Below are 14,015 nucleotides of genomic sequence, written 5' to 3'. Positions count from 1 at the left end.
CTCTGAAAGCTGTGTTGAAAGAAAGTAGGCAGAGCTCTTTGGACTAGTTACCAGTATTGCCTCTAGTCTTCATGCAGCTGATTTTTTGCCATCACTGAAAGAATTCTGTTTTTGATTTTTCTTTACAACGTGAAGTTTCACCACATTCACTAAGCTAAGGGAAACTTCCCCTGCAAAGTGCAAATTCCCTTGCAAAGTGAACAGCCTATTTGCCTTTAGTAAATCAATCCTTATGTCTCTATGTGGACGCTACTATTTTGCTAGAGGCAAAGCTTTGCTTCCTTATGCGGGAGCCTCCAGCAAGAAGAACTGTGAACAGCACAGTAGTACAATCACCAACTTCCACTTTAAATCAACCTGAGACTAGCTGTCAGAGACAGCCGTGTCCTAGATCTCACACTGCAGTTGTTCAGCTATGAGGCTGAAAACACAGGTGTGCCTAGGCACAGTTACAAGTGCTCTGCTAATTTCAGGAGGGATTCAAGACAGAAGATAATTATTTTCTGAGTTCTGCTTAGGCACAAATAACACACTCCGTAAATGTTTCCTATACCTTAGCAAATCTTCACTTTTCGAGTTCAGGTCCACTTTACCCAGTTCAGCTCTTACACCTGTATACCTCTTATGGACCAGGGCAATTTTTATTTATTTAGTCGGTATTTAACGGTAAGTTTGTCATTACTATTACTAAGTAATAAAAAAAGGGGGAAAATTGCTTTTTTGGAGATAGTGTTTTGCAAATATTATTTTATTTTCGATGCAAACCATAGACAAAAAACATAACAAAACTAATAAATGCGCTTTTTTCCTTTATGGCCAGTGTTAGTCTAAAAAAAACTGCTACTGTAGATAAAAAAAGTATAACTTAAATTCTATAATTTGTCCCATTTATAATGACACAAAGATTATGATTCTGGTAAAAAGCATTGCAAAGTTATTTACAAATTTAATAAAGGTATTTTTGTCCAATTTTGTGAGGCTTTTAATGTGATACAGAAAGTTAAGAAACAAAATGGATAACAACATAAAAACAAGATAACTATTTATGATTTAAAAAATAGAAATTAAAAAAAACAGCAGGAGAATAATAACCAAGGGGAGAAGGTTAAGAAGCAGTTTATTAGAACTGATAAGGGTAATCAGTTCTAAGAAGGACAGGACATAATACTACTCCCTGTTCACTTCCATGAATTTTTTTATGAGTGCATGTAGCACATCCAATGTCCACAAGAGGTTAAAACCAAGTCAGCGAAGGCAGTTTTCATATTTCTATCTTGACAGGCTCCTTTGAAAAAAACACTCGAACCTTTATTATATCAGATGAAAAATCTTTATCTGTGCCCTTTGGAACAGGTGACAGATGCTTGATTTTAAGACTGGAATAGCGCTGCCACTGATAATAGGCCCATACAGATTTGCTTGGTTGGGAATGTTAGATAACTGCAAAAGGATAAGTAGATTTTTTTTTCATTTTTTCCTGCTTAACTGTGTATTTCACTGCAATTCTCCTATTCTGCCACACATATATCCACCTATTCCACAAGTCTGGCTAAAACATTTGTGTGCCATTTGAGCTCCAGCGTTGCTTTCTGCATTGCATTCTCAGGGCTGGGTATGTTATTGTGTAAACATTGTTTAACTGTCAGCACATTTGCTCTCCATCATTATTGAGTATGTGTATTTATGTATTTAGGCATCTATACTTGTTTGACTCTAACCTTATGTTACACTGCTTGGCTTTCTTTCTCTTCTACCTACTAGTCAAACTAGCAATGTATCTACATTGAAACAACTGTTTTTCATGCAATCAGCATCCTGAACATTTTGTAAATTCAATAGCTATATCACAAATGTATTAATTCTACTCTACAGATTTCATTGACCACAAAACACTTTTGGGCTAGTGCCTAGGGCAGCAGGGTTAGAAGTCACAAAATTATAAACTGAGACAATTTTATTATTTTTTCCCTCTGCTGGCAACCTCTTGATATCTGTTTAAATTCAGCAGAAATACTGTAGGGAGAAGGGGGTGCTGAAAGTAGTCAGAAGGCTTGCCATGGTCAGGAAATAGAAACCCCTCTCTCCTATCACATTTGTTGGTCTATAGAGTTAAAATGTTGCTGTGAAAGTAAAAAAAATAATATGCTTCCTCCAACAGCACATTCTATCATTAGATTTACTGACATAATCACATGACATAGGGGGCAGAGCTTTCCAAAAAGTCTGCCATCATCAGGTGTGCCTAGGGTGGCGTGGTGTCTCATTATAGCTCTGTTTCTATGATCACCTGCTGCAACTTGCATACTAGAAAAAGTTCAGTATTAGAACCAAGCTATTAAAGGCAAGCCCAACTGATCTGTCAGTTTAATTCACCTAAATACATTGGGGGGGATTTATCAAAACTGGAGCAGACAAAAACTGGAGCAGATGTGCATGGAAACCAATCAATTTCTCTCTTCAGTTTGTTTAGTTAGTGAAAGAGAGAAGCTGATTGGTTGCCATGCACATCTGCTCCAGTTTTTGTTTGCTCCAGTTTTGATATATTCCCCTCATTCCTTGTGCATTAAAAAAAAAGTTGTACAAAGTCTTACAGTTGGTTTGATTTACCCCTGCCAGTATGTCCAAAGAAGGACCCATGCTCTCTGCCTAAAAGCAGAGGTCTCACATGCCCCCCACCAAGCCAACGAAAAAGCTTCGATGGTTGCACAGTTGTAGCTCTGACTAAGCAAGGCCCGTGTCGCACCTTTGCAGAGAGACCACTGCTTCCACACAGAGCACAAGGGTCCTTCCCTACAGCAAGTATACAGGGGCAGGCTTTTTTACTCAGGCTATGACTGCTTTCTAAAGCAGATAAATTCTAAGACTTTTTATAACTTTTGTCTTGATGCACCTCAAACGTATATAGCTGATTTAAACTGAAAATTCGGTTAGACTTTAAGATTATGATGGTTTAGGTGAGAAGGAGCCATGAAGCTTTACGTAAATACTGTGAAATGAACATCTTACAAAGCAATGCCAACCTTCAAAGAATTCACTGTAAAAAGTACCAGGCTAATGAACTCCTTTGTGATTCAGAAAATGGTATATGGGTAGAATGTGAGAACCAAAACATTTTTATTCAGCTCAGAGAAACCCTGGTGAAAATGTATCGATCTTCAGAATAAGCTGCTTTGTTAGCAAGATCATTAGAACGTCAACAAAAACGATGATAACAAAGTAAAGGTGCTGTGTACAGAAGTCTCCGGTGCGTACTAGAAAATTGTACCTGACACTTGGTTGGCTTTTATATAGTATAGATTGCAAAATATTGTATGTAGCTTTTGTTTTGCATGAATATGCAAGGGCTGCTTATAGGGGACCCCCAACCCTCAAATAAAAATACTAACTAAAGGTTTTATTTATAATTGTAAATAAAAAATAGATCATTTAAAGAAAAAAAAAAGAAAAATATACCTTACACTCCAGCTTCCATTTGCTTCCTGAATGAGCCACTGATGTCCTTGCCCCTCACTGCTGCCTTCTGCTTAAGATGGAAACTCGAAACCTTTGAGAATAAATGCCCAGCTTTTTCATGAGGCAACAATGAAAACAGAGGCATCACTGATGCCTTTATGAAGCAGATAAAAGCGGGATTGAGGTAAGTATTGTTTTCTTAAAAAGGTCTATTTTTTCTGTTTTTTTATTCGGGGGTGTGGACCCCCAGATAATTGAATTTTGCATTTTCATGCATGGTCTCCTTTAAAGTAAATCTAATGAAGAGCTGCGCAATTCAACTAAGTAGACTTTCAGTGAAATCCACATACCAGGACAATTGGTAAATCCACAGATTGGGTGACTCAAATTATATGCAGATGTTGAAATTTCCTGTAAAAGTCCAAATTGGCCCCATCCCTTTCTGCCACAGGGAATCTCCCTATTTCTTGAACATAATAGGTCTTCAAACTGACTCGTAATGTTTGCAAAGTAGAGGGAGTACTTTAGCTGCCTATATCTCTCAATCTACCCAAGTTGGAGACAAGTTTAATTTAAGGAATGTTTTTACTTGCCAAATGTCCACTGGGCAGTCTTTTGAGTAATACTTTCCAAGAGCATTAGGGAGCCCAGTAGGCTCCATTACTATTAAGGTCCAGCTCCAGCCAAAACTTTTTTTGGATAGCATCAGTGTAGGAAGCTCTTCCAGGTTTTATTTTTTTTATTGTGTATAGAATAACCACTGCGCTATGTTAATGTGTGAAAGAAAAAGCTGCTGTGTCAATAAAATAGTGATGCCACTGCTTTAGACATTTGAAACAACCGACACTGCGCTATAAATATACGTGAAACCCTTGTGATGGGCTCTAATTATCCGCCAAGACAATACCAATACAGGATAATCCCTGTGTTCTTAATATGTGGCACAAACTGTAAAAAACTATTGTTAGACAAATATCTTCCAAGTAAAACTCTATAAATAAAAAAAAAACATAATAGTGAATGTGAATACATAAAAGTCTTTTTGATATCTTCTATTCGTTTCAAATGATCAATGTTCTTTTCTTTTTAACCACCATGCTCTTTCTCCTAACTCTTTTTTGTTCAATACATCTGAAATCCGCACTCACCAGCTGTTGTTGGTCACCTTGTTACGGGCTGGTCATAGAAAATGTATTTCTCCACTCCTTCACTCACAACCGACCATATAACCAGCTCTGATTTTCTCCTTTCTGTGTCTTCCCAGGAGTCAGTTGATTGCGATCTATCCATTTCGTGTTTTTTTCCTTCCTCTCCTTATGGTTAGTCACCGATGCTCAAGGAAACAAAAAAGTGCTCTTCATTGTGCAGTATTTAGTAGAAAATGTATTGCGTTTAAAAAAATCCACTTATAAAATCGATAAAAACTTCACGCTTTTTATAAAATTCTCTCGGCTGCAACAGGCTTCCCTCATGTATGCCATAATGTCCGTGTGCTCAGGTGGGCGGAGCACACCGACATCACGACATACATGAGAGAAGCCTGTTTTTTTTTTACAGTTTGTGCCATATATTAGGAGCACAGGGATTATCCCATATTGGTATTGTATTAGCGGATAATTAGAGCCCATCACAAAGGTTTCACATATATTTATAGTGCAGTGTTGGTTGTTTCTTTTATTTTTTTATTGTTGTGTACTTTCTGGGAGATGTCTCCTGACTTCCTATTACCTGCACAGGAAATATTGATAACCCTCTTCAACAGGGACACAGGCAAATGTAAAAACATCTTTTTAGCAAAGTGATGAGGAGTTTTGTCAATTTTTCATTGCTGCCTCATCCTGCCCATTGGGGAACATTTCTTTTAGGTTCCTGCCTTGGTGGCCACTAGTGTTACAAGGTATGTTAGGTCCCACAGGAACAGGATGAGAGGAAAAACTTCACCAAACAGGATACAGGCTGTACAAAAAAACGTAACAAAGGTATTGACTCCTATACTAAAAAAAAAATAAAAAAAAATGCATTGCTTTAAAGAAAACTATACACATTTTGAGTTATTGTTATATTTACCTGGAAATAATTTTTGATGTGACTTTCAAATTTTACATGCTTCCATATTGTCATGGTTGGATTTCATAAACAGGATGGCAGACTATCTCCAGCTGGTATCTTTGTATCAGGCGGTACCTTTAAAGTGACGCTAAACTTTTTTGGGTATCACTCAGCTGTGGATCCTCAAATCATCTCTGAATTGGTGCTGACACTGTCCTTCCTTCTGGAGGGTAGCTACTTTTGTTCCCCATGGTCCCAGTGTGTGTTGTAAAGTAGCCACCGCTCCAAGTTCACTCCTGTGATAATTAAACGTAAGATTGTCTATGTAATTTGTATTGTGATTGTAGTCCATCACAGGAACGAGCTTGGAGCGATGTCTACTTTACAACAAGCAGGGGCCATGGAGAACAAAAGTATCCACCCTCCAGAGGGAAGAACATGCAGAAATAAACTAAATTTTTGTTAATATGCTTGAATGCATTTTTAAGATTTAACTCCTTTAAATATACTACCTAATACAGAGATACCTGCTTGAGAAAGCCTCATGAGTTTAGTGCCACTTTAACATTACTGCTATACAGCTTCTCAAATGACAGGATAAGCCCCAGGGAGAGTGGCTTTTTTTGGAGTAGTGTTTTTTTAAGCAGGACATATATTTTCAAAGAGATTACAGGAATGTCAAAAAAATCACAGAACTGGTAAGCAGGAAGCAGAGTCTGCATATTTATTACATTTTTGTTCTTGGGTTTAGATATACTTTAAAGGGATCTATATTTCCTATAAAGATGCATCCCATGTCTTAATAAACCCAGGTCAAATGCCTATTTCCCAATTAATTAAAGAGGCTTAGATTGTGATATAGATTTATGGTGGATTGATAGGTGAAGGATTAATTTTTTTGGTTGTGCTGGTGGCTGTTTTGATGACATGGATGACTAACATTGTTACAACACAGGTATTGAGCACTGTGCATGTTACAGTTCCTAAAAGATAGTTTGAAAGAGCATAGGCTATATTGAGGATACAATTCTCTCAGGTTAGTAAGGTGCATCTAAGAAAGGTAGCATTGCCCTATAGGTAAAACTATCATTTTTTTTGGTTTTCTGTTTTAGATAGCATGGGGAAGAGTGACCATTTCTGTTTTAGGTCTACCTAAGGGGGTAGTTCCCTTACCTCCTGTCCTTGTGATTTCTATATAGACTGTGTAGTAGGGTTTTACAAGTATTAATGTATTTGTTCATTATTATTATTATTGTTATTATTATACAGGATTTATATAGCGCCAACAGTTTGCGCAGCGCTTTACAATACAAGGAAGACATTACAGTTACAATACAATGCAAGACAAGATGGCAAGGAGGGCACTGCCCGTGAGGGCTTACAATCTAAAAGGGAGGGGCCAGTGATACATGACAATAGGACGGGTGCAGTTTTACCAGAGCAGGGCAAGAAATAAAAACATTGTTTGAAGTTGTAATCCTTTCCAAGTTTAATAAAATGTGTTTTTACGTTTATCTGTTTTTCCTTTGGGGGCTTTTCTATCACTGGAGTGAGGGGGCATCTCTTTAGCAAGAACACAAACAACAATAAAAGCTCTTAACCCTCTTAACCCACTTCATTCAAAACAAAAAACATTTTGGTTTGAGTTGTGTTTTCAAGGCTACTGTCAAGTAGAGGTCCATCATGTATCTTACATAAATAAAAAGGAAAAATCCCAACAAGAAAACTACCATAGAATAGACATAGTCATGGAGGAGGGGTTTGGGTCCTCAGGGTGCGGAATAACAACTGTGTAAATAAAACTTTGCATTCTCCATTCAAGCTGCAAGCCATTTTTTACAATAAAAATCAATCCATGTTTTCACTGTAACAAATTCTGTTTAAAATTCCTTCCCTTATATCACCTAGTACGTATTTGCTGCTTATTACTCTTCTCCCTGAGGCAAGTGCATGTGTAAATGCTGGTGTTTGAGTGCAATCAGACAGAATAACATTTTGTTTCAAGCGGTGAACACACAGATTTTCTTGCCCATTCTGCTAAACAACAACACAAAATACTAGAGACCTTATCACATAATATATATAGGACAGGATGTTGCTTGTCTGTGATTAGCACATTCTTTATGTGTAGGCTGTATAATGAAAAAAATTATTATGCGCTACCTAAAAATCTTTAAACGCTTTAAAAAAAATCTTCATATACTTTGTATGCACATGTATAGTTCATGTCACATGTTACACTTAAACATACTGTATTTACATAATTCATTATAACTACAGACAACACACAGAAACATATATAATCTATATTTGTAATATTTTTCTACATTTTTCATAAATGTATTATATGAATAGGAGAAAAAGGGTATGAAAAGAAAGTGCATTTATTAAAGTAACCCTGTACTGGCACAGAAAATAAAAGTATGGTTAGTGTTGAAGAGAAGGCTCTATAACTTCATCGCTTGCAGTGGGCTGCCAGAGCTCCCCAAAACCCAAATGATGTAGGTAATGCACATGTTCCCTCCAGTAAAGCAATGCACAGTGCCTGAGTGACTAATCACCAGACTCAACAATGTCAAGTGGGGGAGCATTTCTGCTATAGCAGCCAAATTTAAGAAAACCCCTCTATATGTTTCTTATGTGTACCCATTCACACAGCATATATTAAAATAATTCTTTAAAACTATTTCTTAACTTTTGGATGCTTTTGGTGAAGGCCTTTGCGCAGATTTCAAGCTACCCTCTATTCCAAGTAGAGGGTCAAACTGAGGGACAGACTGAGCTTCCTCTCATAACACACAATGATTCTCAGTATTTAACACTCTGTTTTAGGGCAGACAGTGTAGCTGATAATGAAATCTGCCAGCTGACGATGACAGTCAGGGAACTGAACAAACCTTTTTATTTTATAAAAAGATACAGGTAGTCATTGATTATACTTACAAACGATGAGTCATAAAAAGTGCCGAGTGCGGCTGTGCCGCCATGTACGAAGGATGAATCGTTTCACCGGGGCAAGGGATAACACAGGCCAATGTGTCTCTCTGTCCCAACTGCTGGGTGCTAACGCATTTCCGGGGCCATGCCCCCTTCCTCAGAGCATCACAGATGCAGCACTTGGCATTTCTTTATGACTCATTGTTTGTGAGTATAATCAATAACTACCTGTATCTCTTTACAAAATGAAGCGATTTACACTAGTGTAGGTGCCCTGTCGTGTTTTGTTTTTTTAGAACTTTTAAGCGAGTATAAAGCACTTTATAATGTAAGCAGCAAATATTATTCCATGTGAATGGAAAAACATTAAAAATATAAGGTAGTTGTGATCCCAATTTGGCTGCAGAACTGAAAATATGCTTTAAGCCTAGGCAAATCTGGACTTTCAGAAAGTTGGTATTTGCATAGGACTTTTGGGACCTCCTGCATTACTCTGCAGGAAACAAGGTTGCACTGTAAAGGTAAGTTGAGCCACTTTAACATTTTCTTTACTTTGTATTTTCTATTGCCAATACAAGCTCACATTAAAGTGTGTAAAGCATCTGAGCTTTTCCAGTAGGAAAAATGTAACAACAGAAATATATACAGTATATGGTTTTATATATTTACTGTGGGGGAAATATTAGTATCTAGCTATGTATATTCTGTGGATCTTTTGTTACAAAATATTTCAATACTTTATACACATAGTTAAAAATGAATATCTTTAAATCAGGGCTAAGTAAATGGAAATTTTGTTTTATAGATGTGTGAATTTGTGTTACGGGAAACAAAAGACAAAAGTGGCACTAAGTTTGATGGCTGTATTACTGAATGTGAAAAGTATCCATAGGGGTAATACCAGGTTAGTGACTCATGGTCCACAAAAGTCTGTCAACTACCCATGATGTGGCTTGTGACTGCCTCCTGGCAGGCACCAGTCTTTGAATTATTTGTCTAAATATTTGCTGTACTATATACTTCCTCCTACCATTAACATCAAATAGAGGATGCCTAGATGATATATGTTCATTGAAATGTTTACAGTTATTACCGTACATTTTTAACTGTTTTTTTTTATTTGCCAACCGTTTTATATGATAAATGTGGGTCACAAAGTGGAAAAGTTGGGGATCTAAGATCTACTGAGATTAAAAGATACAGAAAAAGAAATGAAAGAGAAAAGGAATTCTAAAGAAGAGTATTGTGATCCTCCAGTAAACACAGAATTGCATTGTATACGATGTGTAGTGAATATGTATGCTGTGCTTATCCTTAGTTCTGCAGGACATAGCTCTGCAAAAGTCACTGTGGATCTCCTCTAATTATGTTGACAATTTAATTACTATTCTGTATTTACTTTTGTAGTACTAAATAAAGTGGCTGAAACTGCAGTAATTGCTTAAATTGGAATCTCTTTTACATATATGTTAATAGGAGGATTGTGACTCTGGGCAAATTAATTAGAACAACTGATTAAAAACGTTTAATGGGATGCCGAGTAGGAAATAAATGAGACATTTGTTGACACTGGAATTAAATAGGATATAATGATTTGATTAGCTGTATAAGCTTTGATGCTATAAGCCCTAAGACATATGTATAGATATAAAATGATCATCTCCTGATTGTGTCAATAGCTTTCAGCACTCCTCCTGACCAGTTTTTCTTGGAGAAATAACTGTAGTACATTATTTTTTATTTGTAAAAAATATTGTGGTTTTGAGCGCAATAGTTTTTTATAAGAAACATTTTCAGACCAGAAAATGAATTTATCACACCAAAACAACACCTTTATTCTACGAAAATTGCACCCCTTACCTAGTACATTCATACATTATACACAACTGTTCCTGAAACAAAGGATTTGGCGGGAAAACATGTCAAAATAAAATGTGTCCTGAAACATCAACGACCTTCTACCTACCACTAATGTTTAACCATAACACTAACCCTTCCCGGCCTTGGTGTCCTCATGCATTGCGTTAATTGATGCACTTTTTTCAAGCATCAACAAATGTTGAATTAGGGCAGCCTATTCAAATGTAGGGGCCATTCCAAGCTCTGCATCTTGACGCGTTGGGTTAATGTACACATTTTCTTGAAGTTTTTTGCATGTTAACATGTGTTACGTTAGGCAGCCCAATCAAATGAATTGGCTGGCAATGCACTAAAAGATCCACAAAAATGGGCATGCACCATCCACTATGGCAGTGTGTTACTGTGCATTGTGGTGCAAGCTGCATTGCCTCAAAATGAATGGAGCTGTGAAAAGGCACATATAGCCTCAACGCACTGGTTGACTGTCAAGCACCAAGCAAGGCAAGAGAAGACTGTGAGTGTTGAACCTTCCCTTCCAAGCTTGAGTGCTGCCATTCAGGAAGCCCATATGAAAACATATACAGTGCCTTGAAAAAGTGTTTACCCTGTGGAGTTTTCATCTTATTGTCACAAAACATTCAGTCACAGTGGATTTAATGTTGCTTTTTTACACTGATCAACAGAAATACACTCTTTAATGTCGGATTGAAAACCAATTTCTGCAAATTGATTTATAATAATTACAATAAAAAAAAACACAAAATGACTGACTGCATAAGTATACAGCCCCTCAAGTTAGTATTTAGTAGATGCACTGTAGATATCAATTCCAGCCTAGAGTCTATGTGGATATGTCTCTATCAGCTTAGCACATATGTACACTGTGATTATTGCACTGTGACTGTGTATGTAAATGTCTGATTCCCAGTGTCTCAAAAGTGAATGTCCTTTGTTTAATAAAGGAGTTGCTCTTTCTATGTTGAACCTTCAACATGAGTTTTGCCTCGTGATTGGGGGTTAGGGGCTGGTAACTGCGAATCTGCTGGCTGAGAGTGGGGTTTGGCTGGCAGGAGACGCTCTTCGGCGGAGGTACCCAGTCGGGGTACCAGGCGGTCCGTCACATACACTGCAATTTTTCCTATTCCTCTTTGCATAGGCATCGTGTTTAAACAGCCTTTTTAAGGTTCAGCCACAAATTCTCTATTGGACTGAGATCTGACTCTGCCATTTTAGGACATTAACATTGTTGTTTTAGGACACTCTTGTGTAGTTTTGGCTTCGGTCAGGGTCATTGTCAGGTTGGAAAGCACATTTTTCCCCTAGACTCAAGTTTTTGTGGGCTTTAAAGGTTTTTCCTTAAGGATATTCCCGTATTTTGCTGTGTTTATCAAGCTGACAAGCCTTCCAGGGCCTGCTGCAAAGAAGAATACCCATATCATGAGATTGCCACCACCATCGAGGGCATAGCTATAGCCATGGCACATAAACTGCTATGGGGCCCCTAAGCACAAGCTGTCTAGAATTTTGGCTGTTCAGTTATTTATGTAGGTAAATGTAGCATTTGGCTTACACATTTGGATAAAATTAATATATATTTTTCTGAGTGATTTTCATTCGCCTCATAGTTCTCCTTTAACACTTTTTTTCTGTGACTGGAAGATTGTCAATTACTCTCCCATGCTTATGAAGACATGGCACTTATTGTAAACAGGCTACTGCATGTTACAATATCAGAGCTTCCAAACGTACCACTTGAAGTAAGTACAAAATACTCTGCTCCTTGTCATCTCTCTTCCATTCTGACCCTGCTCACCAGAGCTTAGTCAATTCATTTTTGTGATGGATGTGCTTAAAAGGAAGACAGATGATCAGAGGCAAGTGAGTTGTACTGCTGGAGGGTCAACAATATTAATAACGCTAAACTCTTAATGACAGATCCTTTGCTTGTTGTCACCATTCTTCATGTCACTTTTCACTGTCCTTTTCTAGTAAGGTATAATGTGCACAATTATAACAGAGCACATATCTCAGGCAGTCGAGCAGACAAGCTTCATTAGAAGAAGGTGATTTGGTGACCTTCTTCACTCTGCTTAATATCATTGTGCAGAGTCCTAAATGCATCATCTTTGGTAATGCTAAATATGTTCATAGCAATTTTTAATCTCTCTGTTGGTTCTTCTTTGTGTCAGGCTACTACTGATTTACCCAGAGGGACTCTTCTTATAAATTTAGGTGAACTGTACATGCGAGATTTGATAGTTTTACTATCCTGTATATGCTGCCTTATGCAGGAGAAGACAGATCACTTGCACTCTTCTGCCAGACAGCTGGAATTGAAGGTCAGCCAAATGAAAATAGAAATTGTAACCATTCCATAATTTGGAATGAAAATAAACAGCCAAGGCCTGCCATTCACTTATGCTTTCACCTAGGCTACCAGCATTGTTTAAAATGATGTCATTATTAAAAGTCTGGCACAGCTAGTCATGTCTTGAGAACTATGAACAACATTTTAAGGTCAGCACAACACAACCTAAACTGTACTGCATCTATACCACAGCTGTGTCTTGTCAACACTGCTACATTGTATTGCAAGTTCACTGAGGACAGGGACTAATGTCAATGTACAACACGTAAAGCACTGTGTAAATTGTTCCCACTATAAAAATGACTATATTATAATAATACTGTGGCTTTCCTAATATAATTGACACCAATGATGGGGCATTATTCCTACCAATGACACCAATGATGGTGCGCTGTAACAACAGACTATTATAACAAAGATGAACACCAGGTTGAATCTCAACTGTGGATGCATATGCTAATTACCTGAACACAGAGACCATGCGTCCCAACACAATGGTAACTATATTACTTCATAAGCCACTTGTACAGGATTCACTAGTAGAATGGTCTGTTCTTAGATAAAGATGAGGAGTTACAGCCAGCAATTTATAATTAGGAAATACTATTGTTCAGCATGCGTTCCACTACAGTGCAGCTACTTGGCATATAACTCAATAATATAAACAGTAGAAGTTGATTGGTTGCCATATACAGCTGCTCCAGATTTTGTGTGCTCCAGTTTTGGTAAATTCCCCTCACTATGTTTTACATACTCCATTATCTCAAATGCTGCTGGTTGCTACATAGTTCCCAGCTATTTTAATGAAGTTCTTCTTTGAGGTAGGCTCAAATGTGTTAGCTCTCTCTCTATATTCCGGCAAACTGTCACTGATGTTAGAGTATTTAGAGCACATTTGTGGGTAGAAGGACTGTAGCAGTATATACAACAAAAATGCTCATGTTCTGTTTAACCATCCTCCTTTAGGCCATGCCCATTGTTTAACATGATAAAACCACATGAGCAAAGGGAGAAGAAACTCCATGCAGATAGTGTCCTTGCCAGCATTTGAGCAGAGGACCCGAGTGCTACAAGGCAGGCAAATATTTTATTTGACAAATCTTTGTATATGACCCTTGAAAATGGTCAGAATTGATTTTGAAGGGTCACCCCCTACAGACTTCAATGGAGTTTGGAATTAAGTCACAATTTTCATACTTTACAAAGAGTTTAAGAAAGGGCCCAACAACACCCATGCACATTCGATCATCTCTATTGATCATCAATTAAAGCAGAAAGATTGGAATTCAAGTGATACATTTTATTAGCCAACTGAAGTTTTTAAAGATGCTTTTTTTATCTCCTAATA

Source organism: Nanorana parkeri, unplaced genomic scaffold (assembly GCF_000935625.1).
Source record: "Nanorana parkeri isolate BGI_ZX_2015 unplaced genomic scaffold, ASM93562v1 scaffold220, whole genome shotgun sequence".
In the NCBI taxonomy this organism is placed as follows: Eukaryota; Metazoa; Chordata; class Amphibia; order Anura; family Dicroglossidae; genus Nanorana; species Nanorana parkeri.
This window is presented reverse-complemented; position numbering follows the sequence as displayed.